The sequence below is a fragment of the Ictidomys tridecemlineatus genome, unplaced genomic scaffold, assembly GCF_052094955.1.
Source record: "Ictidomys tridecemlineatus isolate mIctTri1 unplaced genomic scaffold, mIctTri1.hap1 Scaffold_61, whole genome shotgun sequence".
Lineage (NCBI taxonomy): Eukaryota > Metazoa > Chordata > Mammalia > Rodentia > Sciuridae > Ictidomys > Ictidomys tridecemlineatus.
This window is the reverse complement of record NW_027524175.1, coordinates 1,199,234-1,223,316: the sequence shown is the minus strand read 5'-3', so window position 1 is coordinate 1,223,316 and position 24,083 is coordinate 1,199,234. Positions and strand designations below refer to the sequence as shown.

The 24,083-nt window shown below is 36.5% G+C and overlaps 1 pseudogene across 1 annotated transcript in view; it reads right to left on the bottom strand.

Annotated features, from left to right (window-relative positions):
• LOC144374196 (protein N-lysine methyltransferase METTL21D-like) overlaps window positions 1–20,026 on the bottom strand; it is a 28,548-nt pseudogene extending 8,522 nt beyond the window's left edge. The window contains exons 1-5 of the transcript XR_013433663.1: window positions 19,736–20,026; window positions 19,530–19,640; window positions 19,287–19,363; window positions 17,871–17,990; window positions 16,324–16,428 (exon numbers count right to left, since the gene is read on the bottom strand). The product of XR_013433663.1 is annotated as a protein N-lysine methyltransferase METTL21D-like (transcript). The remainder of the gene's footprint in view (window positions 1–16,323; window positions 16,429–17,870; window positions 17,991–19,286; window positions 19,364–19,529; window positions 19,641–19,735) is intronic.
• Window positions 20,027–24,083: the final 4,057 nt, after the last annotated feature.

The window sequence follows — 24,083 nt, the reverse complement described above, 5'->3', positions numbered from 1 at the left end:
AGTGATCTATAAATTGTTAAAAGTGTTCATCCCCTCTTTCTTTTTTCTTCCAGCTTTACCAATTCTGGTCAAGCCTGCCCAGTTATATAAACCCAAATTCATATTCAAAACCGACAATATTGTTTCGAACTGACTGCTTTTCTTTGAGGTGGTCAATTATCAAGAAGGGCTGTAATCTGCTTTTGGTCCTTCTGCCTCCTCCATTCACCCCTGTGCCCTGGCTGTGAGTCTGAGGCATCCTTCAAAGACACAGGACTGATTGTGATGCAAAGGAATGATGACCTGACTCTGTCTCTTCTGTTCCCTGCACAGATAAGTGATTCTGGACCTCTTTGTGTCTCAATAGGGAGAATGTTATCTTGCTATCCTATGTCATAGGTGTGGTGGTTTTAAAGATCAAATCAGATAGGATTAATATAAATAAAAGACCTTTTAAAATATTAGCATGCTATATAAATATGAGGTGGTTAGTTTATTAGAATTCTACCTTTGATGTGCTTCAGATATCTGGCCAGCTGAGCACTTAAAGTATTTTTATTTGCATTGGTTACTAGATGAGAATTTCTACTCATTGATCTTAGAAAACTTACCCAATAATTATAATAATATCAATACTTACACATGTGTTGCCTCACACTCTCTGTTTTGTAGTTTCAATGCCTAAGAGGTTGATTTTTCCCTAGTTCTTAATTGGTGGTGATGTGCCACAGACTAGATTCTAAGGTGTGCCTTTCCCGAACATTAAAGATGGTAATATTTCCTCTTATAGAGAACTTACTTTTTGATTTTATATCATTTCTAGATATATCATTGCTAGATTTGACGTGTTTTTAAAATCTATTTTCGAAATGAGCAGTTTTACCTCAATGACATTGAGTTTTTAAAAAAATTAGTAGTACTTAACCTAACCTTAGACAAGTACAATTAAAGAGAAGATTATAAACACATTTTTCCTGATTTGCTAAGTTGAATGCAACTTGCAATTAATATATAACTAAAACATTAAAACCATGTCAAAAGAAATGACAAAAGACAAAAATGTTTACCTACAACCTTAGTAGTCTGATATCAACAAGTGAATAGACTGAAAATGAAACAAATTGTTTGGATATCAGCATTTTCCTTCTGAAGAAGAAAGGATGAAAGAGCTGTGTTAAAAGATTCAGCTTCATCCCACAGCTCTTTTCATCTTTCCAGGGCACTTAGGGATTAGTGGGTAGGGTCAGCACCTTGCATAAGATCTTGCAACAAATTCTTGATGAAGCTGAGCAAAAAACATGGTGGTGTTGAACCCAAGTGCCTACATATTTGTCAAACATTATTTTGGATGTTTCTGGGAGGATGTAAACTCATATAGACATACAACTTTTAGACTCAGACAGGATCCTTAATTATTTTAAGTACACTGGCTGGTGAAGTGACTGTAAGGAGAAGTTTGCGGTTCTGCCCTACCAGGAGCCAAAAGGCTGGGCTGAGTTCCCTTCCTACCAAGTACAGGCTGGGAGATTTGGAATGAGCCACTGAACTTTTCTCATCTGAAAAACTGAAAGCACTTTAAAAATACTACTGTGTAATGTTTGGTATTATTTTACTTACTGTATTTCCTAAGTTAATAGTAATAGCTAAAGTGGGTGTGGTGGCATCTCCCTGTAATCACAGGGACTTGGGAGCCTGAGGCAGGAGGATCACAAATTTAAGGCCAGCCTCAGCAATTTAGGAAGGCCCTATCTCAAAATTAAAAAATAATAAAAAATGGCTGAGAATATAGTTCAGTAATAGATTGCCCCTGGGTTCAATACCACACACATACAAAATAAGAGCTAACATCTATCCAATTACTCCCATTAGGTGAGTAGTATGTCCTTATTATACAAATGAATGAACTGGAGCATAGAAAAGCTAACCATTGGCTTAGGTCATGCAGCTAGGATGTAGCAGAGCCAGGCTCTACAACTAAGTCTATCAGAACAAAGAAATGATTAGCTCTGTGACCATGGGGAGTTATGTAACTGCTTTTAATGGTGATATTCTTGTATGTACCATGGGATACCCATCTACCTCCTAGGCCTATCATGAGAATTCAGGAATGACATTTGGGGCAGAATCTAGCACAGTGACTGGTGTGTGCTCTGAATGTGATAAGAATTTCTATTACAGGCACCTGTATGGATTGCCTCCTCCCAAAATCTATATGTTGAAATAATACCCTCTAATGTGATGGCATTATGAGGTGAGCCTTGGGGAGGTGATTAGGTCATGAGGGTAGAGCCCTCATGAATGCCCTTGTCAAAATGCACAAGAGCTTTCTTTCTTTGCTCTCTGCCATGTGAGGACAAAACAAGAATAGAATCATCTGCATATTGGAAGAGAGCCCTCACCAGCCACCAGATCTGCTGGCACCTTGATCTTGGATGTCCCAGCCTCCAAACTGTGAGATACAAATGTCTAGTGCATAAACTACCTAGTCTGGGTATATTTGTTACAGTAGTACAGGCTAAGACAATAGCTCATGTCCCAAATCACCAGACCCTTTGCACAATCCAATTATATGCTAACAGGGGAAGCCACCTTATTTGCTGGAAATCAATGGCTAATCTGCCATATTTATCAAAATCTTAAGAAATTTTATACTTAGCCAGACTCGTGGCATACTTTCAGTGACTTGGGATGCTGAGGCAAGAGGATTGCAAGTTCGAGGCCAGACTCGGTAATTTAGTGAGCCCCTCAGCAATTTAGAGGGACTCTGTCTAAAAATAATAAAGAACTAAGGATACAACTCTTTGGTTCAATCCCTAGAACCAGACAAAAAACAAACAAAGAATATATAATGAAAAATCTAAGCTATTCTATAACTTGATTTTTGATAAATCAAAGATTCCTCAATATGCACCACCACAGTTTGCACAGGTGAGGGTGGGGAGATAAGGAAAATGGTGAGATTCTTAAAGGAGCATAAATTGGAGGCAATGGTAGTATACATGGGATTAGCAGGAAGTCTGTGAGAGAGCCTTCCAGGGGTCTGTCTGATACACCAATTTCCTGTAGAAGCAAAAGGACTAAAGATAGAGGATGGTGATGCCATTATTAAAATAAGGATGTGAAGCAGAAGAGTTAAATTTTGGAGAAATAGTGCTCATAAATGGACATACTACTGGTTGACAAACTGAAGAAGGTGCCAGACAGGGAGCTGAGGAGAAGAGGCCAGAGCTTGAGAAAGGAGTCTGAGTCAGAGGTCTACACAGGGTGTGTCTATAATAAGCTTGTAGTTAAAATCAAGAAAACTGAAGATCTATGAAGGAGAGTGTGTAGAGGTGAGTGGTCATAGGACAGGGATTGTGAGATATAGCAACAGAGAAAAAAAGATGAATTAAAGATGATGACAACTGAGAAAGGAAAAACAGATGGCTGGGCAGAGGGGAAAACCCAAATCTCCTTAAGTCACCAGGAGGGGCATTCCAGCCCCCAAAAGGAAATAAAGAATGAGAGTCCCCATGTTCAACACTAATATTTCCAGTGAGTGTTGGTTCTGTATTCCTCATACTCTCCACATTCCTTCTCACAAGTGAATTTAGAAACTAAGTCTAATGTATCACCATTAATGTTAAAGATTTACTGCTTTCTGAAAACCAGGGACTTCCATCCTGATCTAGGTTGTATTAATTTGAGACCAGAGCTTCTTATCATTAGTAACAACACATTTGGGAGGAGGTCTTCTCTCATTTTTATAGAATAAGGGACAGGTATTCAGTTGCACAAAGATGGCACTACTGCATATAACCCACTTGGAGACAGACATACCAAATATGAACCTGGCATATGAAAGGCAGGTTGGAAATATCAATGTATGAAATACAAATGAAGCTGTATGACCATCCACATATTTAAGAATTGTTGTTTCTAAGGCCAAAGCAGAAAACATTTCAATATTTCACCTTTATTCATTCTCTTTTTTTTTCAATTATTCCTGAAATTCTGGTATTTCCCTGGGCCTTATCATGGATGTTCAATCCATCTGTACATTTGGGGTGATTTATAAGACTTCATCTTTCAATATCTACCCATTACTCCCTCAAACCTAGTTATTATATGACAATTTCACATATCTAATCAGGTTTGCAGTGTGTGGTTGCTCAGGCTGGTTACTGCAAAGAGTACCATTGAGAGGGGATGTCATTCACACAGGAGACATTGTTACTGTTTTGAAGTTAAAGCAAAAAAATTCAAGTTATAACTGTTGACTCTAAAGTTGTATGATTGTGTACATAACAATTTTCTGGCAGAAGGCAATAAAATCTGTAGTTCTCATAAACTTACCACATTACAACATGAAGTTTTAAGGAAAAGGGTCTCTTTATGATGTGTACCAAGGTGCTATGTGGACTGAAGAGCCTTGACTCCATCAGGATGCTCTATGGACACCTATCTGACTTGCAACATCTTAGTCTAGCTCTATGATAGTTCCTGAAACCATCCCTTCCCCTCAATTCCTACTGCTACTGCCTGAGTGCAGACTCCACTTTCCCTGTCTCTTTTCTGGCCATGGTTAATGCTTCCTTCCTGATCTTTTTATGACATATCTAATCCTATCTAGTCCACCCTTCCTACTGTCAGAATGATTTTTCTACAATAATTTGACCAGGTGACTTCTCTGCTTAAAGTATTTAAATACTTTCTTATTGCTTACAGAATTCAATTTACACTTCTACATATGACATATAGGTGTTCCATATTCTTCCCCTGCCCTCATGCCTACCTATGAGTTACTTCCTCCACAATGATCTAACCACACAGAAACCAAGTTTGATATGCTTGCACTACTTGTCTATAACATTTCACAGGTTGTCCCATGAGTTTCAATTTATCCTTCAAAAATATCAGCACAAGTCTCCTCCATAAACTCTTCCCTTACCATTCAAGTAAAATTGACCATACTTCCTTTGCACTGCCACTATAACTTCTTTATATCTTTATTATTACAATTATCCCAAAATCACAATGATTTTTTTCCTATGTCTCTCTTATTATGGGTGAATGGACAGTTTAAGGATATGAGATACATCTTATTGATTTATTTGTCCCTAATATCCAAGAGAGTGATGTGTATCCCTGATACTTAGCATAGAGCCTGTTGATTGAATGGAATGGGAAAAAAAAGCATTGAGTTTCAGAGAAGCCATAGAGGGAGGCTTTGATAATGAGATAAGGGAAAAGAACCATATTGTGGATTTTATATAAGTTGTTCTAGACTCTTTATACATAGGACCTTAGCTTTGAGTTAAATCTGGAGAAAATGCAACAACAATGAACTACATTTCATTTGCTGTTTGTTCATTTATGTAAGTATTCTGAAAGGTCTCCAGAAACTTCTCTGCTAAGTTCTGCCCTCTGAAGCCTCCAAAAGTCTGCCACACTGGGCTCTACATGTTTTCACAAGTGGACTACTTCTCTTTTTTGGTACATTCTGCTGTGAACTACCAAACCAGTAATGTCCTAAACATTATTGATGTCAAACAGGATTTTTTTTAATGAGAGTAACCTCTTGATTCTTTCCCCCTGTGACTGCTTACTCTCTTCTGTGACAATGGTGGAGTCTAAAAGATAAAATGAAGAAATCTGGGTGAGCTGGACCTAGTGGTACATAATTGTAATCCTAGCTATTAGGGAGGCTGAGACAGGAGGATTGCAAGTTCCCGGCCAGCCTCAGCAACTTAGTGAGACTGTATCTCAAAATAAAAAAATAAAAAGCCTGGGGGAAAAACTCAGTGGTAGAGCAACCCTGGGTTTAATCCCCAGTATGTCCCCGACCAACAAAATAAATAAATAAATAAATCTGAGTGAGATATAAAAGTAAACAACAGGCACACTGCTATTAACTTGGAACTCTTTCTTTTTGACAACTGAAGATTATGTTTTCCTGGATCATGTTATATGCCGCTTACTTAGGACAGTGTCTTAAGTATCCCTCCAGCTTGCAAGAGTTTACCAGTCTGAAGTCTCAGAATGAAACAGTTGGGAGATTGCCTTCTTCCCTACCTTTGTTCCCATACATTACCTAGCTTAACTATAGTCACAATGCTAGTCAGTAGGTACCATTCTCACTTTACAGAAAGGAGAGCATTCAAAGAGTTTAAATGGCCTAAGGAAATACAGCTAGATTAGGTAGTAATCAAGTGAGCTGCTTTCTTTAGAGAAAAATAGACTATTCAAGCTTGGGTACATAAAGGGAAGGTGATCATATCTAGAACTTAAATGGAACTGTCTTCCAGAGTTAACTGGGAATTCTGTTCCTACCAGCTATACAACACCTCTCCATTTTGCTCCTGTTCCTTGGAATCCTAGGTTAGCAACCAGACACTTATTTTATAAGGGCAGAGAGTAAATAGACTGAATATGTGTATCTAGTACATACCTGAAAATAAAAAGCAAATTCTGAACAATTAAAAAAAATCCTGTAACAAAATTTAGAAATACGATAGCTATTTTACAAGAACATCATTATACTTACACAATAAATGTCACTGAAATCCAAAAACATTCTCTGGTTAAACATTTATTACTTGTGAGAATGTTCAACTTGTTTGTCCTGTTTGTAAGTTTCTAGATATCAGTCCTGTGTTCTATTGCATGAGATTATTCTTTACACTCATTCTGAATGCTAAGTGTAAAGCTTCTCATTTAAGCTTTGGATAAATCATGCTATTCTTATTTAGATCACTTTAATATGAAACTGTTCTATACATGCAGTACAAACAGATTTTCAGAACACATTATTTTGGGGGTGGGGGAGGTTAACTGGTCTTTAACCCAGGGGCACTTTACCATTGAGCTATATCCCTAGCCCTTTTTTATTTTTTGAGATGGGTTCACTAAGTTGCTGAAGCTGGCCTTGAACTTGCCATCTTCCTGCCTCAGCCTTCTGAGCCAGTGGGATTATAGTGTGCACCACTGCACCCAGTTCAGAACACATTCTTTAAAAGAACAATATCGAGTATTGAATGGTAGATATACAGTATTGTTGGTACTTTAACTATAACTCTGACAATGATTTATCTAAGCAATAATGAGCCAATATATGGGCCTGGAATTTAAGTAGATTAACAAATGAGTTAACCTTCGAAAAATTACTGAAGATTTCAAAGTACTTGGGCTGGGGTTGAAGCTCAGCAGTAGAGCATTCGCCTAGCATGTACGAGGCACTGGGTTTGATCCTCAGAACCACATTAAAAATAAATAAATAAAAATAAAGATTAAAAAAAAGAAAGTACTGACCCATCAAGAGTTTAATCAACTGCCAGAGGTAGCTCAATAGAACTAATAACCTGAAAGAAATTTGTTAACTACTCATTTATGTCTTGAGCTGTATCTAGCAATGTTTTCATCCTTGTGAATATTAAAAAAAAAGGTGAATTGATTCTTTATCAAAAGAAGTTAATAGATGTAATAAGAATTTTTAAAATTAAGACCAGCTGTTTAGTATTCACAATGATCTTTTCTATCAGTAGATAATAAAAAGGCTTGAAAGTTTAATATGTAGTAGAGCATATGTGTTACTTAACACTGCAGAGCAATTTAAGTTTTCTCATGTTGTCTGTTGATAGGTAGCTCGAGGAATTAGTTAAGACTTTGCATCCTATCACATACTTATTACACACATAGTAAAAGACCATTCATCCGAAAGCAACTTCTATGAAGCTCCTTTATAATTAATAGATCTAAACTCTGAAAATATTGTTATATAGACCTTAGAAATATGACCTTCTGCTGTACTTTAATTACTTGCTACCTAACTGCTCTCAGGTTTAACAGGGATAAGAACTAGAAGGCAGAATTGGCTAAGGGTTGGGGTCAATAGAATGTTAATATTGAAGCTCCAGCCAGCACACCCCGACTCCCTATTTAAAGAAGGTAATTTCTTTCTTTCTTTTTTTTAAAAATATTTATTCTTAAGTTTTAGGTGGACACAATATCTTTATTTTACATTATGTGGTGCTGAGGATTGAACCCAGTGCCTCGTGCATGCTAGGAAAGCACTCTACCACTGAGCCACAACCCCAGCCCCTAAAGAAGGTAATTTCTTTGGTCCTTGGCTTTTGAATGCTCATGGCACTTGCTTTAAAATTGTAAAAAAAAAAAATTAAGGGTAAACAATGATTCATTTCTACCATATTTTCCTCTTTCTAAAACTGCATACTTGTTCAAATAACTGTATGGTGGAACAGTGTTCTCAATCTTCCTTTATCCCAGTTTCCTCTCCTAACAGAAAGGAATGTTTACATGCATCCTATATTCTGAAAAAGATGCCCATATTTCACACTGCAACAAATAAAATCAATTGGCATTTTCCAAATTCTCCCTGTAATTGTACCCCTACTCTAATCACATTTATTGAACTTACTGTGTGCTAAGTATCTTCATGGACTACATGTATTAAACTAATTTAACCCCCATGGCATTGCATGATATAGATACTATTATGATCCTCAACTTACACATGAGGAAAATAAGGCACAGAGAGTTTAAGTAAGTTTCCCTAGCTAACACAGCTAGTAAATGTTAGAACTGGGATTCAAATCCAGATAATCTGGTCTTAGGGCCTACCCTCTGCCATGCAGTTTTCAGAATGAATATGAGAAAAAGATTATCATGCAGATAACTCAATATAGCATATTTTAAATCTATTATTTGCAAACTATCATATCTTGCTATTAGTAGTAAATTACTTAAGAGTATCTCACAATTGATGAATACTTCCTAGGTATTTACAGAACTCCATCAACACATGAGAACTTAAGACAGTGTCTTAACTCTAATCCCTGATAGTTAAACTTAACTATTGGAAATAGTTTGAAAATCTTACTGCTTTTCTATCTAAAATAATGAAAAGTAAAAACATTTCATTTTCCATTGCTTACTTTTCAGTAAGCTTTGTTGGCATATTTTCCCCCCTGTATTTGTATTAGGTCTCTATGGTATAAAATCTGGATATTCTACTTTTATAATGTTTGTTATCAAACAAATCAAAAATACTTTCAAATCCCAATGTTTCTTGAGGAGAAAAATCCCAAAAGGCAAATAGCTGACCTAAGATTATAGGATTGTGAGATAACCAAAGACAGGGCTTCAGTCTTTTGATGTAAAAGTGCTACTCTAATGAGAAAGGAACACTGATTTGAAAAACTAATTAAAATTAATTAGAAGTTTCAAGTCCTCAGATGTAAAACCATGTATTATGTAAAAGGTATTTTCAAGGTGAATTTAATTTTTTCAAAGGTTCACTTGAACTAATTTAGCCTCTTAAATGCCTGTATACCTGGGAAGCTGAGGCAAGAGGATCACAAGTTCAAAGCCAGCCTCAGCAACTTAGCAAGGTCCTAAGCAACTTGGTGAGACCCTGTCTATAAATAAAATGCAAAACAGGGCTGGGGATGTGGCTCAGTGGTTGAGTGCCCCTGGGTTCAATCCCCAGAACAACAACAACAAAAAAAAAAGCATATATCCCTCTTACAGAAGATATCAGTAGCAGATAAAATGTTTAATGAATTGTAATTCATGTACCTTTATGAAAGACATTCAAACGTATCAAAATGAAACAAAAATAGAGGCTTGGGTGGTAGCTCAGTTGTAGAGCTAGCATAGCTAGCATAGCTAGCATATGTGAGGCACTGGGTTTGATTCTCAGTACCACTCTTAAAAAATAAATAAAATAAAGGTATTCTGTCCATCTACAACTAAAATAAACACACACACACACACACACACACACGCCAAATATAATTTTATAAGAAAGTGATCCATGTTATCTTCTGAAAGGAGCTCATAATAGGCTTATTAAAAAAAAACAAATTTAGTTCACCTTAAAAAAATCTAACTGTGATTAATTCAAAATAGATTCTATTTTTACAACTTCCTTCCTATAAACTGTTAAACACAAAGAGAAGTAATGCCATCTACAGGGAACCTTCAGAACAAGTTATACTTCTATGACTCTTTAATATCCAAAATCTAAGTTAATATCATATGTAATGTCACTGAACAAGGAAATTTTCAAGAAAAGGGGTAAAAAAATTGAAAAGGTGTGTGATATAAAAAAAATCCCACTAACATTATGGATTATCAATACTTCTTAAAAGTAACCTAACTTCAAATTCACCTAACATGATTCACAGACACTTGGTTAGAAACTGCAGCAGGTTAAGATGCAAAGCTACACAACCTCAAAGGTCTTTAAAGTTACAGCTAGTAGAAAGACTCAAGTCTTTGGAGAATAAACCTGTGACAGTTTTCTTTTTCCAACTGTTGGATCACCCTTTCCTCTTGAGTAGCATCACCTTTACCTTCTTGGCTAAATTCTCTAAATTTTTAGGCATTTTAATAGTCCATTTCACTTTCTAAAGCTCATTCCTATTTTTAAGTCTCCTATTTCATAGACAATTATAAATCAAAGTTTTTCCTCTTTATGCAGCATATGCCTACTCTAACCACAGATGATTTCATTTTTATATACTCTCTGCTGTCTTCCCTGGCTAAAAGAGGTTTCCTTATTGCAATGGTTTCATTTAGGCTAAATTTTAAAACTATCTGGAGTCCTTTAGCAACAATACCACACCTCTAACTTCCTTGGATTGGGATGGGGCTTGAGTATGGATTTTGTGGCTTTCAATTTTACAAGTGATCTCTCATGCAACCTGGTTTGAGAAATAATGCCTTACTGTGGATTGTAGCCCTTTCCCTAATTGGCTCCAACAGCACTCTTAAGTGGTTTATGGGTTCCAATGTGCACAGTGGCAACCCCTCTTGCCCTCCTGGCTTGTTCTTGAGCTGTTTCCCCAGTCACTAGCTGTGCCTTGAGACGGACAGTTAGCTATATGGTAGCTGACCCCCAGGTAGTGGCATCATACCTCATTCGTTTGCTGCAGCTAACCCCCAGCTCCAAATTATGCTGTTGTAGAAGCTTTCTAGCTCCCAGCTCATGGATCAATTCTGGATCAATCCTCAGGCTGACAGAGTCCAACTGCTACACAGTGCCCACATCACCCCTCCAATTCTGTCTCCATGCCCTGGAATAAAACAACTGAGTTAATCTGGATAAATCCAAACAGAGGAGAAAATGTTGGTCTTCCCTTGTTACAATCATCTTGAATCTTGAGTATTGCCTCAGGCATCCTTCCTATGGTTTCTGAGTGCAGATACATTGTTTCCTCCCCCACACAATGGAGAATCTAAAGGACTAAACCTCATTCCCAAACACTGTATTCCTCCAAGAGGGAAATTCTCCCAAGGCTTCCATGATAGTTGGTGATAGAGCAAGTTCTTTCAATTGGTAGCCCTCAGTAAGCTCTCTACAGTAAGCTCTCTGCAGTACTCATTGGTACTGACACTAGTGGCTATTTGATCTTGTGGAACTGGCATGTTATGATGCCAATGTTGATATTTCAGAATGGGATGGGGGAAATCCCATTTGATTTTGTTACAAATCACTTTTATTGTCAGTGCCTTAGGTAAATTCCCCAGAAATACAATGAGATGAAAGTATGCAAGTGATTTATTATGCAAGTGATAAGTAAAGGGGTGGTACTAGCAAGGCAGGGAAGGCAAGCAGGGATGATTTCAGCAAATTTGTGTGGAAGCTGACTTCAGTCTGATTCACTCAGAAAGTTTTAGACTATAAATAGCACGTTTTTGAGATAAAGGAACTGGGCTTTCATATAGTAAATCTATGGGTACACTTCATGCCAAAGACTCACAAACACTATAAATTAAAAACCACAGTGAAGAAAGGAGGGCATAAAAATTGGAAGATGAAAAGGGATGTGAGAAATCCAGCTAGACTACTACAGTCAACGTCAAGTTTATCTTCACAATTCCATAATATTTTGGAACAAGCCAGAAAGTTGTCATTTGTCCTAAGACCTCACTAATGATAGATAGTGCTATCTGTAACTACCAAAAGCATCACACATTTAGGTTACACGAACTGCCTAGGGGGAAAAAGTGCTCAATGAAATGCTAGGGCAATATGAACAAAGTATTCTGACAAAAAACAAAGCAAACTTTAAAGACTAAAGTAAGCCTGAAAGGAGAGAACTATTTCCTTTGCTTTGATCCTCAAAGTCTCTAAACAGGGCTGTTTTTGCTCTTTCTGGAAGGCAGTCACCTGCTTTAGATGTTTATTTTCTTTAAAGCTATTTCTGAAACATTCACAAAGTCACAGGGTCTCAAAATCAATGTTTATTTTAACACATAAAATGTGACATCTAGCACCAATGCCGGTAAATACCAGAATTTCATCTGGTCACCACTCTGGAACCAGTGTAATGGAAGTCCTTGACTTTCAGTCCATGTGTGCTGAAGATTATCATAACACGAAATAGAAATGACACAGCATAAAAATAATTTGATAGATATGTATACAACTACATTTTTTTGTAGTTACGCAATAATCTTTTACTGTTTCATGTAAACAAGTTAACTTAATACCAGTGTTCTTAAACCAGATTTTCCTGGAAGACAATCACAAAGAAAAATGCATGAGCTATACCAGTGAATAACCCTGGAACTGGGCTTTCCATTCTCACTCCATTCCCAAATGAAAAATTTTGTAAAGGTACCTTTTGTTTCCCTAATCTCTTACTTTTTCTTCTTTGTAAATAATTATAATAATGTTCACTATTTAGAGTACTTACATATTTATTTGAAAAGAATAAAACTTTGGTAAATGTAAGTATACAAGACAATAGTTTTGTTTTTTAAGTAAAAGGACAATTAAGCATTAAAGATACCATATGAAGCAAAAGACAAAACTATTGCCTAATTATGTAAAAGTGAAATATTTAAAATTTACTTATTCCCAAGGCAAACTAATGTTTACTGGTTTGAATTTAGAAAATTATTCGATAGTGATATACTTCTAAAAATTGCATCAGTTTACCTCTAGTTTCCTGAAAATGTGTCAAATCAACCATGTTGCTTCACTATTTACTTTTGGCAAATTTTAGCCTAATCCTAATACCAGTTTTTATTTGAGTAACTGATCTCAATATTTCTTTTAAGCAGAACTTAATGCTGAGGCTAAGTAAACCTAAGATGGATTTCAGGCCCACTGAAAGGCAGGCAGTCATTTTTCATATTGCAGGCAGACCATGGTGGTTGTCATCCATATATCAGACCTCTAAGGACATGCTGGAAAAATCTGTAAACACAATCTTCCCATGCTGTATTCACATGCTTCATTCACATCTTTAGCTTACCCAGGTTGTTAGAGGTTTGGGTAAGATGACTAAAAGTTTCATGACGGCAATTTCTATAAGAAAAAAAAAAGTTCACCAACTATTTATGGAGTACTTAATACTAAGCAATATGCCCAGCAGTGGCTAAATGAAAGTCAAATGAATAACCAAGTATAATGTTTAGAAAGTTTTAAGCTGACACATATTAAAGCTGCAAGCAACTAAGGAAAAAAAAAAGATATACTGGACATTATCAAAATTCAAAACCTTTTTGATATAAAAGATATAATACCAAAACAAGAAAGACAACCTGCAGAATAGGAGAGAGTATTTTGCAAATTGAACATCTGATGTTCAGTATCCAAAATGTTCTCTTAGACTTAATGAAAAGACAAATAACTCAATTTGAAAATGGGTCAATGATATCTTGTCAAGTGAGACAAGATATTCAACATCTTTAATCTTTAGTTATTAGGGAAATGAAAATAAAAAACATAAGATCTGCCGGGGGCAGTGGCGCATGCCTGTAATCCCAGCAGCTCAGGAGACAGATAGGAGAACTGCAAGTTCAAAGCCAGCCTCAGCAACAGCGAGGTGGTAAGCAACTCAATGAGACCCTGTCTCTAAATAAAATGCAAAATAGGGTTGTGGATGTGGCTCAGTGACTGAGTGGCCCTGAGTTCAATCCCAAGCACACCCCCCCACAAACAAACAAACACAAGATCCTATTTCACACCTCCTAAGATGGCTGTAGTTAAAACGATGGACAATGGCTTAGGAATACAGTTTGTCAATTCCTTAAAATGTTAAACACAGAGTTCCCATATAACCAAGCAATACCACTCCAGGCATATACCTAAGAGATCTGAAAAGATGCTCACACAAAAAAAACTTCTACATAAATGTTCACAGCAACACCACTCATTACAGCTAAAGACTGAAAAAGTAAAATGCCACCAAATGATGAATGGATGGACAAGATGTACACATTCATACAAATAAATATTTTTTAGACATAAGAGTAAAAGCATGCCACAATATGGATAAACCTTGAAAACACTGTCTGTGTTGAGTAAAGAAGCTAGACGTAAGAGACCATATAATGTGAATAATTCATGACATGAGCACAATAGGCAGATAAATAGAAATAGAGGTTAGTGACTGCCAGGGGCTAGAGACTGGGGAGAAATGAGTGACTGCTAATGGTATGGAGTTTCTTTTGAGAAAGATGAAAACTTTGTTCTGTGAATATATTTATACTGAATTGTATACTTCAAAAAGGTGAATTTCATGGTATGGGAATTATTATCAATTAAAAAAAATGAAGCAAGGCGTTGTGGCACACTCCTATAATCCAAGCAGCTTAGGAGGCTGGGGCAAGAGAAGGATTGTGAGTTCAATGCCAGCCTCAGCAACAGCGAGGTGCTAAGCAATTCAGTGAGACCCTGTCTCTACATAAAATACAAAATAGGGCTGGGCATGTGGCTCAGTGGTTGAGTGCCCCTGAGTTCAATCCCTGGTACCAAATATATATATTTAGGAACCCAAAATCTTTATGCCTCAAAAATTTCTACTTGTAAAACTGTATAATGCTTTAGTTAAAACTGAATCCCTTAGCTGGCTGTGATGATGGACGCCTGTAATTCCAGTGACTTGGAAGGCTGAGGCAGGAGGATCACAAGTTTGCAGTCAGCCTGAGCAACTTGATGAGACCATGTCTCAAAAAAAAAAAAAAAAAGACTAGTAGCTCAGCAACATCTGTCTGGGTTCAATCCCCAGTACCAAAATCAAAAACTGGATACTTTAAGGCATAAAACATTTTAAAATTTTTGTCACATTTATAAAAGGTGCTGGAGTTACAAAATAGATGAGATACAGTTGTACAAGTTAAAAACTGTAGGTGTCACAGATGCAACTTGCATAAAATGTGATTGTTATATCATGTAAAGGAAGCACCAAACAAGGGGAACAAAAATGAATTCTAGGGCTGGGGTTGCGGCTCAGGGGTAGAGTGCTCGCCTTGGATGTGCAAGGCCCTGGGTTCGATCCTCAGCACCACATAAAAATAAATAAATAAAATAAAGGTATTATGTACAACTAAAAAAAATGAATTCTATTTAATTAGGTGCATTTTTCTTTATAAACAGATTGGTCTATTTTTTTTAAAGAGAGAGTGAGAGAGAGAGAGAATTTTTAAATATTTATTTTTTAGTTCTCGGCGGACACAACATCTTTGTTTGTATGTGGTGCTGAGGATTGAACCCGGGCTGTACATATGCCAGGCAAGCGCGTTACCGCTTGAGCCACATCCTCAGCCCCAGATCTGATTACATTTTACTTTGTTAAAAATAATTTGAATGACTGAAGAAAGTTCACAAAAGTATGAACTGGCATTTTAAAATCTGAGTTAAGAGAAACTACAATATAAAGAGCTAAGTCACCTGTCTGGGTTAATGCCCAATGCTATAGTCTGAATTAGTGTCTCCAAAGGGCCCATATATTAAAGGAGGAAGTGAAATCTTTCGAGATGAAACCTTGTGGGGGAGGTCTTCTGGTCATCGGGGATGTGTTTTCCATAGGACTCTGCCCTTTCCTCTTTCTTTCCTTTTCCTTCCCAGCTATGAGGTGATTGGGCTTTCTCTGTCATGACATACTGCCTTGTCATAAGGCAATGGAGCAAAAGGATTACAGACTAGAAATGTGAGCCAAAATAAACTTTTCCTCTTTTTAAGTTGTTACCTCAGGCATTGTTACATTAACTGCTGCTTACTAACACATCCCATTACAAAGCTATATTAAAAAAAAGCCTGCTGGGCTGGAGGTTTAGTTGAGTGGTAGAGTGCTTCCTTCCACATGCAAGACCCTGACTTCAATCCCCAGCACAGCATGAAAGAAAACAAAAAGCCTGCCTTACTTAGAACAAGAACCAAAGGCAAGACAGATAAGTGATCTTAATCCTGAGTCAATGCCTGAGTTCATTGAAGAGTCATAGCTGTTTTACCACATCAAAATCAAGGCCTTGACCACACATAAGCCAAGAAACAGTGACCAGATGATGAAATATCCTCAGAAGATGAAGAACTGGGAATGTACTTACTGATTTTTTCTTTCTGATGTATATAATATGAATATCTTCACTTCGATACTCTTCATCATGTTTTTCCAAGGGAATTTTTTCAAAATCAAAGTCTAGCTGAAGCAGCTATAAATTTAACAGATATACTTTAAACTCAATAATATGAACAGACCTGTGATAAAGAAGGTACAATGGTGGCTATCTTTGTAGGAATACTGATTAGGAAGGGGCACTGTGGAAACCTTCTGAGGTCTTAGAAATGTATATTTTTATGCTGGGTAGTAATTATGTGGCTGAGTGCTTGATATATATGCATTTAACTATGTTTTACCTCAATAAAAATTATTTTAACTATATAAAAAATTAATTAAGAGTCCCAAAAGCTCAGTAACATTCTTCATATTCAGGAAAAACATGAAGGCTGAGGCTGTAGCTCAGTGGCAGAACACTTGCCTAGCATGAGTAAGGAACTGGGTTCAATCCTTAGCACTGATGAAAAAAATAAATAAAAATACATCTACATCTATTACTACAAAAAAAATTTTTAAAAATTTATCATATATTATCTGAGGCAGTCATATTCTTGTTTTCTCATTAACCAAAGCAGTCCATCAGCAGACAAAAGTTGCAGAGCTATACAGATGTACAAAAAGATTTACTTGTAATGGGATGAATTTTTGCCCATAAAAAGGGCCTGGGTCACCACTGGGGGAAAAAGATTAAAAGATACGTAAGATGTTATGTATTGGGTGCAGTGGGGCATGCCTGTAATCCCAGCGGCTCAGGAGACCAAGACAGGAGGATCTCAAGTTCAAAACCAGCCTCAGCAATGGCGACAGGTTAAGCAGCTCAATGAGACCCTATCTCTAAATAAAATACATAACAGGACTGGGGATGTGGCTCAGTGGTTGAGTGCCCCTGAGTTCAATCCCCTGTACCAAAAATAGCTATGTACTACATTTGCAACTTCCTGTGAATCTTTCTATTAATTAAGTCCCTAAAAACAGGTATGTAGGTCAGAGGTTTCATAAAAATGTAGAGAAAAACAGAGAAGTACAAATTTATCACCTCCTCATTTCTATCATGAATTCTCTTTTTAAAAATATTTATTTTTAAGTTTTAGGTGCACACAATATCTTTATTTTACATTTATATGGTGCTGAGGATAGAACTCAGTGCCTCATGCATGCTAGGCGAGCACTCTACCACTGAGCCACAACCCCAGCCCCTCTATCATAAATTCTCTAAAAGCACTATATGTATCACTGATATGTTCCCCACAGCCAACAATTAAGAAATATTAAAAACTTTCTCAGAAAAGACAGTGTCACCATTATTATTTTACACGGTTCTGTAGATACAATATCAACTAATTAGATAAAAAATAAAGGATGAGAATAGAAAATGGGGATGGGCTTTGTGGAATAGTGGATTTTAAAGAGTCCCCTACTGGCTGGGTTCATACAAACAGATTGTCCAAATCTCCAAAATTGCCATAAAATACTAGATTAGTCATATATAGCCTCCCTGAAGGGTACTCACTACAAAGATAGATCTATAGTCCTTACCTCAACATATTTTTTCTCAATTTCTGGATTTTTCCCCATTGTACGTTGTTCATAGCAACATATGATACAAGTTTTAGAACCACTGAGATCTTTCAGTGTTTTCAGCAATGGTTCCAAAGACTATAAAAGAAAAACGTATTTCATGACTTCAAAAATTTTCTATTAAGAGAAGGTTAGGGGAGTAAAAGGATTAATTCCCCTATTATTAATTTTTGAATCAATACAACAAAGTACATGTAGTTAACATTTTCTAATAATGATTGGTAAACTCCTCTTAATAATTAATTATTGGCCTGGGTGGTGGCTCAGTGGTAGAGCACTTGCTTAGCATGAATGAGGCACTGGGTTCAATTCTCAGCACCGCATCAAAATAAATGAATAAAATAAAGTCCATCAACATGTAAAAAATTTTTTAAAAATTAATTATTATACTACAGTTTTCAGAAAAAGAATTCAAGTGACTGTGTTTTGAAGTTCCCATGGAAATAAACAAATAGTGTTGATTTCACTCTTAAAAGTAATTTCACTTACTCTAATTTAATGTAGGATTTAAACAATCAACAATTTTTCCTACAAAAGTAAATCTGAACTTAACTTGAACATGGATTGGCTCAATGCTCATTATTTTAAATATAAATGATACCCACAATGCTATCATAAACCAATATTTAAAGAAAAATATTGCAGTGGCACATGCCTGTAATCCCAGCAGTTTGGGAGATTGAGACAAAAGGATCCTGGGTTCAAAGCCAGGCTCAGCAATAGCAAGGCGCTAAGCAACTCAATGAGACCCTGTCTCTAAATAAAATACAAAATAGGGCTGGGAATATGGCTTAGTTGGTCATGTGCCCCTGAGTTCAATCCCTAGTTCCAAAAAAAGAAAAGAAAAAAGAAAAATATTTGATCTAGTAAATCTTGCCACAAAACCATGAATTTTTTTAAAAATGCAACTTAATTCTCCTGGTGAAACATTTCATTGGGAACAACTAAGGGCAGAGGTGGGAGGCTAAGGGGTGATTTTAGGGCTGGAGATGTAGCTCAGTAGTACAGCACTCACATGTGTAAGGCCCTGGATTTGATCTACAGCCCCCCTAATGTCTGCCATCCCCAAAAAAGTTTTTTTTTTTTAAAAAAGGTTATCATAGCTTTTCATAACAGATCCAAGTGGTAAAATCCTTTAAAACTTTTGAAGAAGCCTCTAATAAAATGCATATAACACTCTTCTAAACATGATTTGCAGGTATATATGAATGTATATACATAGTCTCTTGTGACTTTTGTTTTTTTTTTGCTACAACCATCTATCAACCATAGACAAATATCTGAATTCAGAGATGTTAAAATGTGAAGAAATGTAGTTTCAGAATACAAAAAACAGTTAATCGATTAGAGAGATTTCACTCACTGAACATTTACCTCCTCGTAGTATATGCAGTCAGCCATCAGTATGTATGTAGTCTGGTGGAGAAGGAAAGTCTTCTATTTCTTCCCCCCTTCAAAATGGCAAACAAGTATTTTAAACTGTTAATAATTTAAAATACTCTTGCTTTATAAGCAAGAGCCAATAAGTTCATTTCGTATTATCATGGCTTTAAAGAGATACAATTTAAAACAAACTATGAATTGTTATTTTAAAACAAGCTGAAAGGCCATACAAACCATTTCAGTACCTTGGCTTTAACAGAACCAGTGACAAGATGTTTGTTCATATTAATATTCATCTTCAGCAAGTCTTGCAATTCCTCAAGATCGGTGACCACAACATCTGCCCTATAAAATAACGTTGATTGAGGGGTAAGCACAGGGTGGGTAACTGGCAATATGAGTTTCAAAGCAAAGCGATGTCCCCTCCCTTCAATTCTTACCTGAGGGTAGCAGCCATGAGTCCCACCGCCCAGGTGCCTGAGCCCAACTCCAGCACCGACCGCCGGCTCAACACTTGGGCCCCGTCTCCGGAAAACCCCGGCGTTTCCAAGTATTTAGAGAGCACAATGGCAGCGTCCCAAACAATGCAACCCACACCACCGGAGTCATACTGCTGCAGTCGTAGTCCCATCCCGCTTCTCCAGAACTCTCACAAAGCTCCGCAGGGGACCCTCCACCACCGACTCCACAGCAGCCGCCATCTCTGCCGGCTAAAGGGTGCCGCTCGCTTAGTGACGACTCATCTGTGCGCCGCTCTCAGGCCAAGCCTTGAGAGGGGCCCGCGCCTCCTAGTGGCGGACTTGGCACCTCGCGTGTGCGCAAGTCAACAAAGCCCAGAAGGCTGCAGCACCTTGGGTGTAACCCAGCACTAACCGCCCTCTTCCATTCCTTCTCCTGTAAAATGCGCCTGGTTTGAGGAACAGCTAGTTTAAGTCACTTTCCCAGATAAAACTAATATAATCCGATCTGTGAAAAAACAAAGCAAACACTGGAGCATTTATACGTGGTTAGAGATTGACTCATACTGTAGTTACCTTAAATCCAGGCAGCTTACCAAAGGTGTCTATTATCTTTCTCAGGAAGTTTCCAAGTGTGCTCCTACTTTTTCCGTATGAATGCATAAAAAGGATTGCTGGAAACTTGCAGCTTGCATTTACCAGTTAAATTTTTTTTAATCCCTCTAAAATTTACATCATATAAATTATTTGGGATTATGTAGTTTTAAGTTGCATGAAATAACTCAATGTGTGTATACATATATCTACAGTACTCTAATATCCCCTTGTTCTTTACAATGAAAACACATTTCTTAAAAAGTCTTTTAAAAATTAAGACTGAGGTGATTTAATTAATCTTGTTAAGAACTCTGATACAAAGCACAGTAAAAGGCCACAGACCAGTAAATAAAGAATGTGGCTTTTGGCTACTTTACAACCACTGCTACAGCCTATCACATAACATACTTTTCATCACTTTGAGCGAAGGTATCCAAATGGCAAATAAAAGTTTTACTCGCTTCTGATTAAAAAGTTTAATAAAGCATTAAGTATTTGCTGGTTTAAATATTACCAATCTAAAAAAATATTTTTAAAAAATTTCAGTTAACACAAGATTTATAGAGAAAGTCACTAGGTTTTGAAGGCAAGGCAGTTGGTTCCTATGCCATAAGAACTTTTCCTCTGAACATATGAATTAGTAAAGTAGCAGATTGTATTATAGACCTCAAGTCATTTAAATGTATATAGGTTATTAACATTATCTTTAAATATACAATATAAACAAAACTGTACATACATGGCATATTAACTTTGTGTTCCAAAGCAATAGGCAACTTTTTGCAAAAACAAAAGGCACATCTGAATGAGATACATGCCCTTTGTTTCCTCTATAATTGGGTTATGTATTCTTTGTTTACATTTTGACAAAATAATATACACAGTGCACTCTATTATTTTCATTACACATTTCATTTTTGTCTTCAGCAGCAAATACTGGCATTTAAGACATGGCATTAAAGAATTTAAGAACAGTGGGTGTTATTCACAATTCTCCTAGATGTAAAAACTACAAGTAAAAACCTTCCAGAAGATGGTCAAAGAGATTTAAAAATCAGTAACACCATACACCTCTATATTTGTGTAAATTCATTACCTTAAAAAAAAGGCCTCTATTACTCAAATTTGAAAAATTCCACAAAAACACTATCCCCTTTCAGTGCAAACAAAGTCACTTTAAACCATATTTTAGCAGAGTCTACAGTGCAAATATAAACTCATTATACTGGCCTTTTGGCAGCACTGAGGATCCAAGACAAGGCAATGCAACTGATCACCTGAGGTTATTGGTAAAGGACTTTTGTATTTTATCTTTCCAATTCTTAAAAGCTTATTTGATCAGTAGCATTTCTGAAGAGCATTATTTGTAAAAACAAAAAACAAAAACCAAAAAAACTAAAATACTATGCCTTTTTGAATAAATTTTTTTAAAAAAAAGCTTTACAAATATTATTCCAGTGTCAATGACTACATATGGCTAAGGTCATTGAGGAGTTTCTGCATTTTCTACCATAGACAGTCTGTACAATGGGGGATGTGAAAACTCTCACTTGTAAGTCTTTGGTGGAAGTTTTGGTAGGTGAGGGCTTGAATTCTGCCTTGGTGGAACAGGGGGAGCTTGAGGATGAGCAAGACTGTTGTGATAGCATCGACATGGTACCCTTGGAGAGGGTGTGCTAGGAGGAGTGCTTGGTGAATTTGGACATGTTCTAATGTCTCTGAGCCAGTCTGGATCTCTGTGAAGATGTCCCAGTGGAGGTGGCTGAAGATTAAACAGACAGTTTATAAAGTGTTCTGGAGGTCGAAGGTGAACTGGTGGAGGGGTATCAGGAAGAGGATCTGTTGGCGGAGGTGGAGGTGGACTATGCAGAAGTCCATTAAATGCACTGGTAGGAACAGGAACTCTGGGTTTTATCTTTGGGGGAGGAGGCTGTCTTGGTGGAATAGCAGGAGGGTCGTCATCAGATTTCACAGTTCCCTTTAAAACAAAAAGTTATATAACTATACTTCTTTTCTCCTGAAAAACTTAAAAGGCAATTTTAAAAGACTGAAAAATTCTTCACACAGAAGAATTTTTTAACTCAACACACAAATTAAATCCAGAAGCTCAAAGTAAATTAATCTGGTTTAATTATCAGATTTATAAGTACATCACTTCTAGTTTAATCAAGGGCTCTGTTTAATACTTCTACATATGAGATATTTTAATTGAAGTCTTAAAACATAAAGCTTCAATTTATCTTGCTTTGTGTTACTATTTCATAAATTTAGGAAATTCATGAATTTTAATTATAAAAATAGGTAAGCAAAAATAATATAGAGTTTTGTAGATGTGAAAGGACATGATGTTAAGGAGACTTAATGTCCAGCTTCTCCTGATTAAGCATTTACTTCTACTTTTCCCAGTGACACTCAGAACAGTGGATTTGAAAGGGTCATCCAAGGACCAGCAACATCAGTACCAGTAGGGAACTTGTTAGAAAAGCAAATTTTTTAAAAAATTATTTGTTCTTTTTAGTTATATATGAAAGGAGATTATATTTTGAGATATCATACATACATGGAGTATAACTTCCGATTCTTCTGGTTGTACATGATGTGGAGTCATGTATTCATTTATGAGCAAAGGAAAGTTATGTCTGATTCATTCTACTGTCTTTCCTATTCCCATTCCTCGTCCCTTCCCTTCATTCCCCTTTGTCTGAGCCAGTGAATTTCTATTCTCCCCTCCCCACTGCTTATTGTGAGTTAGCAACTGCACATTGGAGAGAACACTGGGCCTTTGTTTAGAAAAGCAAATTTTTGAGCCCTCACTCCAGATCTACTGAATCAAAAACTCCTGGAGTAAGGGTTAACATATCAGGTTTTAACAAGCTTTCCAAAAATTAAATTTGAAAAGCTGATGGAAAGTTGGAAGAATCCTTCACATACTAGTACCAGAAAAAAAGTGTATTTCTGAGTCTGTGAATCAGCACCCCCCCCCCGCTTTTTTAAAGGAAAGGTTTTTTTATAAGAATTAAACAACTACTAAAAGCATTTTTCAAATACAACAATATAAATGTGGAAAATGATAAAGAAAAGCCAAAATACAACAAATTCGTAAAAATAAAGTCCTATCTTGAAAATCCATAAATTTTTAAATAAATTAAGGCAAAGCCAGGTCCTGTTGACTACCTTTGAATTTGAAGCATCTTGGTCAAACTTTCTTCGAGGAGGAAGTGGAGGAGGAATCAGTAGCTCTTCACTTGGTTTATTTAAACTACCACACGAACTGAAGACAGACTCTAGGGAGGCAAAGATTAGTTTAACCATAATTTACAGTGCAATTAATCCAACAAAACTTCATTGCAACTGTGATCACTTCTGCCATGGCATTTATCAGACTGTAATGCCTGTTATATATTATCTATCTTCTCTTCTAAAATGTAAGCTCTCTTAGGACAGCTCATTTATTTTGTATCCCTAGTACCTAACACAGTTCCTGGTACACAGGAACTATGATAGCTAAGTGAAGGCACACTATTTATTTATGATTAATAATGAGACTCCTCCTCCAAAAGTCTTTTTAAAATCTAAAACAAAACCAAACAAAAACATGAATGTATATATGTAGTTACTTTTAGAGAAAAATTATCCTAAGCAGAAAACATTTACTCTGAAGCAGCTACAATCAGGTTCATGACTACACAGGTAATAAAATCTCCATATAGGAGACCATAAAGTAGGGTTATAT